Below are 9,989 nucleotides of genomic sequence, written 5' to 3'. Positions count from 1 at the left end.
ACTTACATATGATTTTGACCTTTGCTTTTCTCCTTACACTCTTCAACTGGATCAAAAGACAAAACAACCAAGCTAGTTTCTAAGGGCTGCTAGGAAAAAATATGCCCCTACAACTCAAAAATATAACTTTATTTCATTGCTAAGAATTGTGGAAGTTTATTCATCCTAGTTCACATCTGTGGAAGTGAGAAGTGCACATTTATTTCATGATGACTGAAGAGAGAAATCATTTTAAAAATCAACAGTTTCTTGTATGACCATTGCAGGTTTGTTAATAGCTAGCTCATAATAGCTTATAAAACCACTTTGCTTATGAATTTGCTTTCATAAATGTTAATTCTTACTTCGTCCTTGAGAATGTTTACACCCTTTAAATGAATAATTCAAGTATGTGGGCAGATGAGCTAGTAACAAATATTATGGACTATTATGGGCTAGTTAAAATGGTTGAGCCTTGACCTGATAGCTTAGGACCGCCTGATCTCATCAGATTTCAGAAAATTCAGCAGGCTGGCCCTGACTAATGCTTGATGAATGTCCACCAAGTAAGTCCAGAGTCAACAGCAGAGGCAGGCAATGGTAAACCACCTCTGTGAGTCCTCGCCTTTGAAAACCCCGCAGGGTCACCATAAATCATTAAAATAGAATAAAACATCATCATCATCATCATCATCATCAACGATACCATGATCTGAAATTGAAATTCAGCTTACCATGGCACAAACCAGTTGAGATTGTCCTTAGTTGTAGAAGTCGGCACCCTGGGCACCATTCCAAAACGCTTAGTGCGGCACTAAAACATCTTCAACAAAATCAACATGTCATATTCAAAAGGCAGCTCTGTTGAGCTTCGTACAAATATTTGCGCTGATACATTACAACATCCCCAGGTCTCTGGGTGAAGTTCGAGTTGTAATAAAAGGCCAACAACAACCAGCTAAAGAACTGGTAGCTATGACATTTTAACAATAATAATAACAATAAATAAAATGGTTGTGGACTTAATTTCAGCTGAATACCATTCTCCACTCATCATTTGCTGAAATTGTTTCCAGGGCACATTTTATATGCATACGCCACATAAAATTGTAGTCGCACTCCACGTCAGCGAAGAACGGCAGACGCAGACGCCTGAGATAACATCTGGTGGAGATCGCCGAAGCAGCTGGAGACCGAGGTCCGTGTTCCTAGCGAAGTCTCCCGGCCTGCCGGTTCCTGGCACCTTTTATTGTTACTCTATTCGGGCGGTAGGAGTGGAGGACTGGGGAGTTCCGGAGCAGGGAGGTCGGAGATCACTGATGGGGTGATGCATGATCTCATCTGGCTACGCGCTATGGAGAAGAGCCGCATCGCTGCCTGAGCCTAATCCTCACCTGGGGCAAGACCATTGTCCCTGGCGCCCCGGTGATTGAGCCAGACAGTTCGCGAATCTGTGGTCTCATGGGGTATGAGGTAGTGGCGGTATGAGCGCATCGCAAGGCCGCGAGGTCCGTTGGTCTGCCCTAACGTTTTACCACTACTGCACTGCTGGGTCGGCAGTGCACTACTACATCTCCTCCTTACATTTTGTAGTAAAACGGGGCCAAACGCCGGTTGCGCGCATTTAAAGGGACGCTTTGTCTCCTCCTCGGCCGCTTAGTCAAGTTGGCCAAGCCTGCTTGTGCAACATCAGAACTTGGTTGCGGGTAAGGGAAATGCAGGGGTTTTACACTACGTTAAGCTGGTGGCAATATTAGACACGATTGAATCCAAACCAGATCCGGCGCTAACAAGGCACAATAATTGTCCAATGCAGAGCTGTAACAATAGCACTTTAACCATCCTCCCGCAGCCAGCTCCAGAGGGCTGACCACCAATGGGGCAAAACGTCATACTTCAGGATTAGATACAACTTCTTGCAGCTCACGCACTTTCATGTGGATCAACTGGGAATTATCAGAAAGATTAAAAAAACAACACATATTATGTACATTCTCACAACCTTGGTGATGTAACAACAACAAATAATCAATAGCGCACGCATTGTTCATAGGGTCGCTGATCTAAAGTTCCTGCTGCTCGGCGGCCAGGCATCCAGAGCCGTGGAGGCGTAGAGCTGATGGACTTCGCTATGGGCACAGGCCAGCCGCCAATAGTCTTAGCATTGTCAGGTAAAGCGAACCCCGACTCCTACTCAGGAAGGCGAGGGAGACTTAACTCCGCCTGGAGAGGGCCACCGCAGTCATTCGGCTGGTGAGTGGGTCGAAGGCAGAGCTGAGCGGGCGGCGGCGGGCGTCCGTGGGCTCCCCGGGTGGTTCCTGGGGTAGGACAATGGTGAGGCGGCTGAGGCAGCAAAAGAGTTCCGCGCAGGGAGTCGGCTGGGATGTAGTTAAACGCCCTCTCCCCTCGCAGGTCCAGAACCAGCCCCCGGGGAGCAGGATGTTTCCCAACACGCGGGAATGTCCTCCCATGTGTGTGCAGTTCCAACCGGGCTTCAGCCGACGCACGCCCGGCTCCTTCGCTCGCTTTCGGGTACCGCGATGCGGGCCAGGTGTTGGACTCCGTGGTTAGCTTAATCGCCTGGTGACAAGGAAAGAGCCAGCCGGAGGGTTTGGACGACGGGTCCCCAGCCTGGGCCATAGAATATCTCTCCTCCGATGGATGAGGCATTCATGAAGGGGTTGCCCAGCCCAGACCGCTAGGAAGTTCGGCATGGTAGACGGGAGCAGGCAGGAGCTCAGCAGGCTCCGGACGGTAGGTACTGGCCCAGGCAGAAAGCATATTTTGGCAGCGCAGCAAACTGCTCCCAGATGTTGGTCTGGTGAAAGCTTTCCAGGTGTGTGGCCGATCGCCATCGCAGGAAGCAGCAGAGCAGGCAAAGGATGGTGGTCGCTGGAGTTGGTGGTGATGATCGCAAAGAGGGCTGCACAGAGGTTCTCGGGTGTCTCGGGGTACCTTGTCATAGCAGCGCTTAGGCCTGGCTGGTGGTCGCCTTTGACGCCTCCCAGGTCATTCGTCTTTACGCTATGACGGCGCTCCTGCTGGGATCGCTGGCTGGATCCTCTAGAGAGATGCTGCCTATCTCCGATGGGGTTGGTTTTCTCCCTGGCGCCATTCCATGGGTTGGCCTGTCATGGCTAATCCGGAGTCCACGGGGAACCTGTAGGAAGAGGGATCGAAAACACACCCCTTTTCCCAGGTTACGGGCCGGGTCCCTACTAAGCTCAGTTCGTAGAGCGATGGCGGAGATTGGGATCGAAGTTAGTGTTTAGATTTAATATGGGAAGGGAAAGCAGCGCCGTTTTGCAGCCTGTGAAGGTTGCTTTTAATGCAACCCTCCTGAGGGCCGCCTACACTCCTCTTTCTTTAGTTGTTTTGACAGGGAGGGCAGGGAGGTAGGGCTAATTCTGGGTGGGAATTGGCTTCAGAGCCGCCATCAGGGTGCGTCAAGGCGAGGGTCCGAGCCTCGAGGGAGAGGGAACAGAGGCCCGAAATCCTGGGGGGATTGTGCGTATGCCATACTTAATCCCAGCAACACAAAGGGGCTTTGGGAAGCACCTTTTGGGGGGATGGAGTGCATCCGGGGAATGAAGCAATCAAGGCAATTGGAGGCAAATTCCTCGCACACACAAAGGGAGAAAGGAAGGGGGGGTTCTTTGCAAGGGAGTTGCACTTACCGCGGACCTGGTGGCTAATGCAGGAAGCTGGATGGTGCTGAAATTTTGTGATCGAATTATCTTTGGAAGCCAGTCACCGGTGATCGCCTCCTATGGGCGCCTCGCCAAGCGCAAGGGAACCGGAAATAAGTCAGAAAACCGAGAGCAACCTTGTTGCGTGCCAAAGTCGGGTTTATGGGTGAATTTGCCCCAGTGCGGCCAGCACCTCTCTAAGTTTCTAGGAGCCTGTCCTGAGCAGTGCTGCGGTATCAGGACGGGCTCCAGATTTTAACCGTGAGGGGCCAGTCATTAATTGGCCCTCCCCGGCCAATACTGGTCGAGAAAAACAGAAGGAGAAGAAGAGGAGGAGAGGGAAACAGTTTTCCTGTGGAGTTAGAAAATAATTTCGAGGGGCAAGATTGGGATCAATGACCTGTATGCGGCTCTACCCGGCCCCAAACCAGAGTCGCTTTAAGCCTGACTCATGAGGTCTCTTCCCCAGAGATTGACATGGATATCTCTAGAGCATCCATGGGCGGACTGTGAGCTGCATTTCGCCGAAGTCCTGGAGTTGTTGACCGTGGAGCTGGGCAGATGTCTCTTCGGCCTCAGCGGGTTTGTCTCCCCACCCCCCAGATGTGCTGGCAGGTTCTCGTCAAGTTAATCACTAGGTCAGCCTTTCGAGCCGCCAGTTTGATGACGGTAACATCAGCGCCCGGTGTCCACCAGGCCCTTGAACTTACATCCCTTCTATGGCGAAGCTCCAGATATGGACGGGAGCTCCCGATATGCGTCTCCACCGCCAAGCTCTGACGTGGTGTAGGCGCCCATGTTGGCTGCTGGGGCTCGTGAGTCTTTTATTAACGCAGCTGGCAGCCATGTGGCAAGAGAAATCAACTGGCCGAAAGCAGGCTCCATTCGGGCGGCAGTCCCTGTGGGATGCTTTATCCAGACCTGGAGGTGGATAACTTGGTGCGTGGAGTCGATCATCACCTGGGGACGGCGAACAATCCCTGTTCAGCCAGCGAGGAGGCTCTTTGGCAGCACTCAGCCCACCGTCCCGGTAGGGAGTGGGCTTAAAATCGCCTGGTTATTGGGGCGACAAGAACCTACATTGGGGAACTTGAAGGAGATGGGCTGCGTACATCTGCCAGATGCCTACGGTAGGGTGGGTGGTTCAGCAGGGCCTTACGCTTGGGTCTGCTCTCTAGTACTCCTCCTCTCCTTGGTCCTATAGGTTGGGGAGGCAGCCTGGCGGGGAGTTTCTCCCCGACGGGCAGTGCGCTTCTCCAATGGGAAGCCCTTCTGGCAACAGTGGCACCGGCTTTTGGTGGCCTTCTCCTCCCTGAGGGAGGACCCTCCCCTCCATTGGGGTTGGTAGGCCCCGCCGGCTGCCTACACTCCCTTCTCGAAGTGTCCGGTCTGCATGGTTCTAAAAGCAGTCATCCTAGGGACTGTCTCCGCCGTGGTCAGCAATGCTGCTTGGCGCGAGGGAGGCTAGCTTGGTGGAATGGAGGATCCAATGTCCTGGCAAGCCTTAAGCATGTCGGCCAGTTCAGGATTTTTTACCTCAGGGCCCGTGATTGCCCTACTGGCGGCACTCCATGGAGAGCTGGCCTCACTTATGCCAGTACGATGAGGAGCCCGCTTTGGAGCCCCTCGCCATTCACCTGCCTCTGGAAAAGCTTCCTTGCTTCCTGTTCACAAAATTCAGCATAGGGCTCTTGGGGTTTTTAAGGCCGGATGGAGGAGAAACCCTGGGTTGGCTGGCCACGGGCATTGGGGACTTTGATAAATGCCTTATAGCGCACTCAGAAGGCTTAATCGCAAGGGTGGCCTCAGGCAGCACAATCTGATCGTTGGGATTGGCAAAGCATCGGCTGCAGTAAACTGAGCGGCGTAAGCGCCCGCCAAGAGTGTGGCTGCTCTGTTGAAGCATTGTTAAGGAACTCACTTTCCCAGACCCACCAAATTGTTACCGCAGGGCCTTGTGAGCATGCGAAAAGGTGGTTTTCCAGTCATCTGGAACCATTAGGTGGTTCCCTTCGCGATGGCTTTCCAGCATGCCTTCTCCGCAATGAGGGGCTAGTGACTCCTAATAGCCCCGGTGATTGCTTGCGGAGCTCGGTGAGGATATTATAGCTCAGGGCGGCATTTTCGACAACCCAAATGAACTATGCCATCCTCCTCGGCTATCTGTGAAGTGGATGGGGCACAATGCAAGAAGATCGGCATCGTCTTCCGCCAGGGTTTCTCTTCTTCTGCAGATCGCGGGCTAATACGCTCCTATGAGAAAGCTGGGGAAACCCGCCGCCATTCGACTGGCGCTTCGACGGAGGTGCAGTGGCTTGAGGAAAATGAGCAAGGCGGAGCAGTAAAGCGGCTGAGCCGGGAGAGCTTTGAAATGGGGTGAAGGAGCCAGGAGGGGGCGGGTGAAGCAGGGACAGGCGCCCAATTTAGTGGATACAGAGAAAATTCGGGGGTTGAAATTGAAGGTGAAAGATCGAAGGAGGGCTGACCTCTGACAGCAAGGGGCCTTTAGTTCAGCAGTGAGCTGATGGCTGACAAAACATTGTCTCCGATCGCCAGTAGCAGCCATATCGTATGCTACAGCTCTGTCTAGCGTAAGAGGCCCCTCGATGTTTTCCCAGTCCCTTAAGATTCAATGTCCCCCCCTCTAAGTTCATGGACACTGAGCTATCAATCTCAACCAATTTCGCAGCTGCCAGCTCCTCTTTACGGGGACCTCTGCCGCATTTCGTTAACGCTTTCAGTCATTAACGCGTGCTTGTCATAAGCCCTGCTTTTAAAGCTCCCATACTCACCGTGTTCCGCCGGACGCAGAGAAGCGTCCCTAGGGACGCTGTTCCTGGATCACGCCGATCATTCAGGAGGACAGGCGATACACAAAGCAGTGTTCCCCTGGATGCGCCGATCCAAGCGGACTTCTCGGTATCGCCGCCCTTCCCAGGCGACGGTGAGAGCAGGGTGGAGGTTCGAGGATTCCCGGTTTCGCACCAGCTTGTAGCTCGACTCCAGCGGTCAGCGTAAAGAAGCGAGTGACGACGCCGAGATAACATCTGAGTGGGAGATCGCCAGCAGCTGGAGACCGAGGTCCAGTGTTCCCCTAGCTTGAATCTCCCGCCTGGCCGATTCCCTGGCACCTTTTATTGTTACTCTATCGGGGCGTGCAGGAGGAGTGGGAGACTGGGGGGGGGAGTTCCGGGAGAGCTGGGAGAGTCGAGGAGATCATCCAGGCATGCAAGGGACCTCATCTGGCTTCACGGGCTTGGAGAAGAGCCGCACGCTGCCTGGAGCCTAATCTCACCTGGGGTAAGACCATTGTCCCTGCGCCCGTTGCATTGAGCCAGACAGTTCATGACCCGTGACTCATTGGGGGGGGATGAGGGAGTGGGGGGAGTGCGACGCACCGCAAGGCAGCGCAGGTCCAGCGCCCCAACGTTCTACTACACGCACTGCTGGGTCGGCAGTGCACTACTACATAAAATACCAGACAGTGTTTTTAGGCAAATGCTTTGAAGTTCAAATCGCTATGGTTAAATGCATATTCACATTTGTGGGAAATGGTTTGCCTTCTCTCTCCCTCTTTCCTGCATTCTTGAACAGCAAGACTGAAAGAGTCCCTTAAGGCTAAGAAAGCAGTTCCTCTAAATCACCTTCTGTATTCCCTCTTTGCGCTCACTCTAGAGGACTTGGTTGTTCTGAGAACCATGTTGTAACTAGCATTCTTTTTTTGTTGTTCTGGTTCTGATCCTTTGTTGAATAATCTGGCAACTCTTTCAGGAGGTCTTGGTAGCATGGGTCTGCTTCTTCTTCACTACCACAGTCATCATGCCTTCATTGAAACAGACTCAACACTGGCAACTTCAGACAAGAGTGGAGGAAAACGGAGTCAGAGCTGAGGCAGCCAAGACTGACAAGGTGGTGGAGAAAGCGGTCACTATCCCCACCCTGAGGCGACCTCCATCTTATCTACCTGCCCCGCCAGGTTGGAGCTGGAACTGGGCTCACCTTCCTGACACTGTGGACCCTCCACTTCCTACAGAGAGGGAGTTACGGTCAAATGAAGATTTGGCCAGCAACTATGAATTCCTGGTAGGAGATATGGACTTTACCCAGTTCAGACAGTGGATAGGAGAACAGGCTCAGCTGTTTCAAGACATCATAGCCCAGCAGCAGGAATCCCAGGTTCTTTTAACAAGAAATGTGTGTCATGGTGCCCCTTTTCAGTAGACTAAACTGGTGCTGGAGGATTAGGTCAATACCTACTTTGAGACCTTTGAACAGTTTGCAGCAAAGACAGCACCTCTGGCCCATAGAGCAGTGGGCATTTATTATTGGCCCTTTCCTGACAAGGGAAGTACAGGCAGTGCTCAACATCCTCCCTAAGGTTGAAGAGGCAGACTTTAAAATCTCAAAGAAGTGGTGCTAGATTACTATGAGATAACACTGGAGACATTCAGGCAGGGGTTCCAAGCTATGAGCTATAAAAAGGATGAGAGACCCAAGGCCTATGGACCGCTTTACAGAATGCCACATACCAGTGGCTGCATATTGTCACCAAGTGTGAGAAGAGGATCACAGATGAGGTGGTCCTGGAACAAGCTACTGTAGCATGACTCCATTGTCACTCAGAGGCATGCCTATTGGTGAGGGTGCACCTGACCTTCCAAGAAAATATGTCAGCTGAGTTCGCTGGGGTCGAGATGCTCCCTTACCCTGTGTTATTACAGACATACCCCAGAGTTCCAACAAACCCTGCAACAGACTACAGCATCCCAGGAAGCATTGTGGGTATAAGTTGAATCCTACAAGAATGAACAGCTGGGAATAACAGAAGAATGGAGAGACAATCTGCTCTTCCAAAGGTGTCAAGAAGAAGATGAATACCTGAAACCACTGTGAGATGCTGTAGTGGTGAGTGAGGGGAGTATCTGAGATCCCTGGTGAATGGCTCGGTTCCTCCATGTCGTGGTCCAGCCAGTTTCAGCTGAGCCCAGGGATTTGGAGGACTATTTGGATGGAGAGCTAGATACATGGTGTATCAGCCTGCAGAGCAGGAGTCGTAGTGCATACTGGGCAGCCCTGCATTGTCCCAGTCTCAACAACAAACAGATTTGCAGCTCCTAATAAGGTCACCCTCCTCATCCCCTATGGTTGAAGTTGAGCGATAGCATGCTTTGGAATCAGCCATTTTAAACAGTTCCAACTCACGGGGAATTGGGGGCATTTCTTGCTTAATCACATGGGAGAGATTCTGAATAGCAAGAGCATGCTTCATACAAAATTGTCAAATCAAAAAATTTTGCTCATCCAACTCAGGGAGTATAGGTAGAAAAAGACTGCTTGCCAGGACATGTTGGTTTGGGGTTTCTAGTGCACTCACATTTGCTGAAACTGTTGCTGCTGGGTTAGAGGTGCTAACTAAGATTTCTTCATCCAACATTTTGCTTCTTGAGGAACTTCCTTTATATAAGCAACTAACTTTGCATCAAAGAGAAAAGTATATGCAGTGGAAATTTCTGGGCCCTTAACCTTTTGTTGTATTGTAATAAATTAGCAGAGTAAATAATAGGGCAGAGATGCAAGTGAGTTGTTTTGAATAACTTTATTAGATAAAAAATAAAGTTACACTAAATATAAGAACTGCAAACTATCTATTCAAGTGCTCAGTATGGTGTCTGTACAGTCTGGATGTGCCTGTATGTCTGTATCTCCTCCTCTGCTGGAAGAAGAAAGCAGAGAGATCTTTCCAGAAGTTCATGTGATTGCATGCATGTGACTCCAGTATTCTGTTGTCATACTCAACAGTTAACTCTTGCTTGACTGAATGAAACAGGTAAATCCTAACAGGGAGTGCAAGGAGCCAGAGTAGAGGCAGCCAACATTGACAAGCTCCTTTGAGCCAAAAGAATAAACAGCATCAATGCACCTGAAAGGCTTACAGATTTATTGTGATATCAGGTTATGGACTTTCCTACTTTCCTATACTCAACTGTCGTGAAATGACCAAAGAAGGGGGGAAAGACTGGCTGTTTTAGAATGCAAACATTTCCTTCACCATTTCAGAAGGCTAAATCTTTCTTTACCTTTTCTTTGTCAATTTCTGGCTTTCTCCACTAGAAAGAACCAGAATAATGTTATGACTCCACATCTTTAATTCAGTTAATATATTCATTGTACTTTCTCATTTCAAGAACATAGCCAGTTCTGACACTAGGTATTGGGAGAATCAGCAGTCATTTTAGAGAAGAAAATATAGACTTGCCTCACAGGAAATCATTTTTATGTTTATTTCTTGCTTCCATTAAATTGAGAGCAACCAGAGGTTTG

Source organism: Sphaerodactylus townsendi, linkage group LG04 (genome assembly GCF_021028975.2).
Source record: "Sphaerodactylus townsendi isolate TG3544 linkage group LG04, MPM_Stown_v2.3, whole genome shotgun sequence".
NCBI classification, from domain to species: Eukaryota; Metazoa; Chordata; class Lepidosauria; order Squamata; family Sphaerodactylidae; genus Sphaerodactylus; species Sphaerodactylus townsendi.
Note: the sequence above shows the minus strand (reverse complement) of the source record.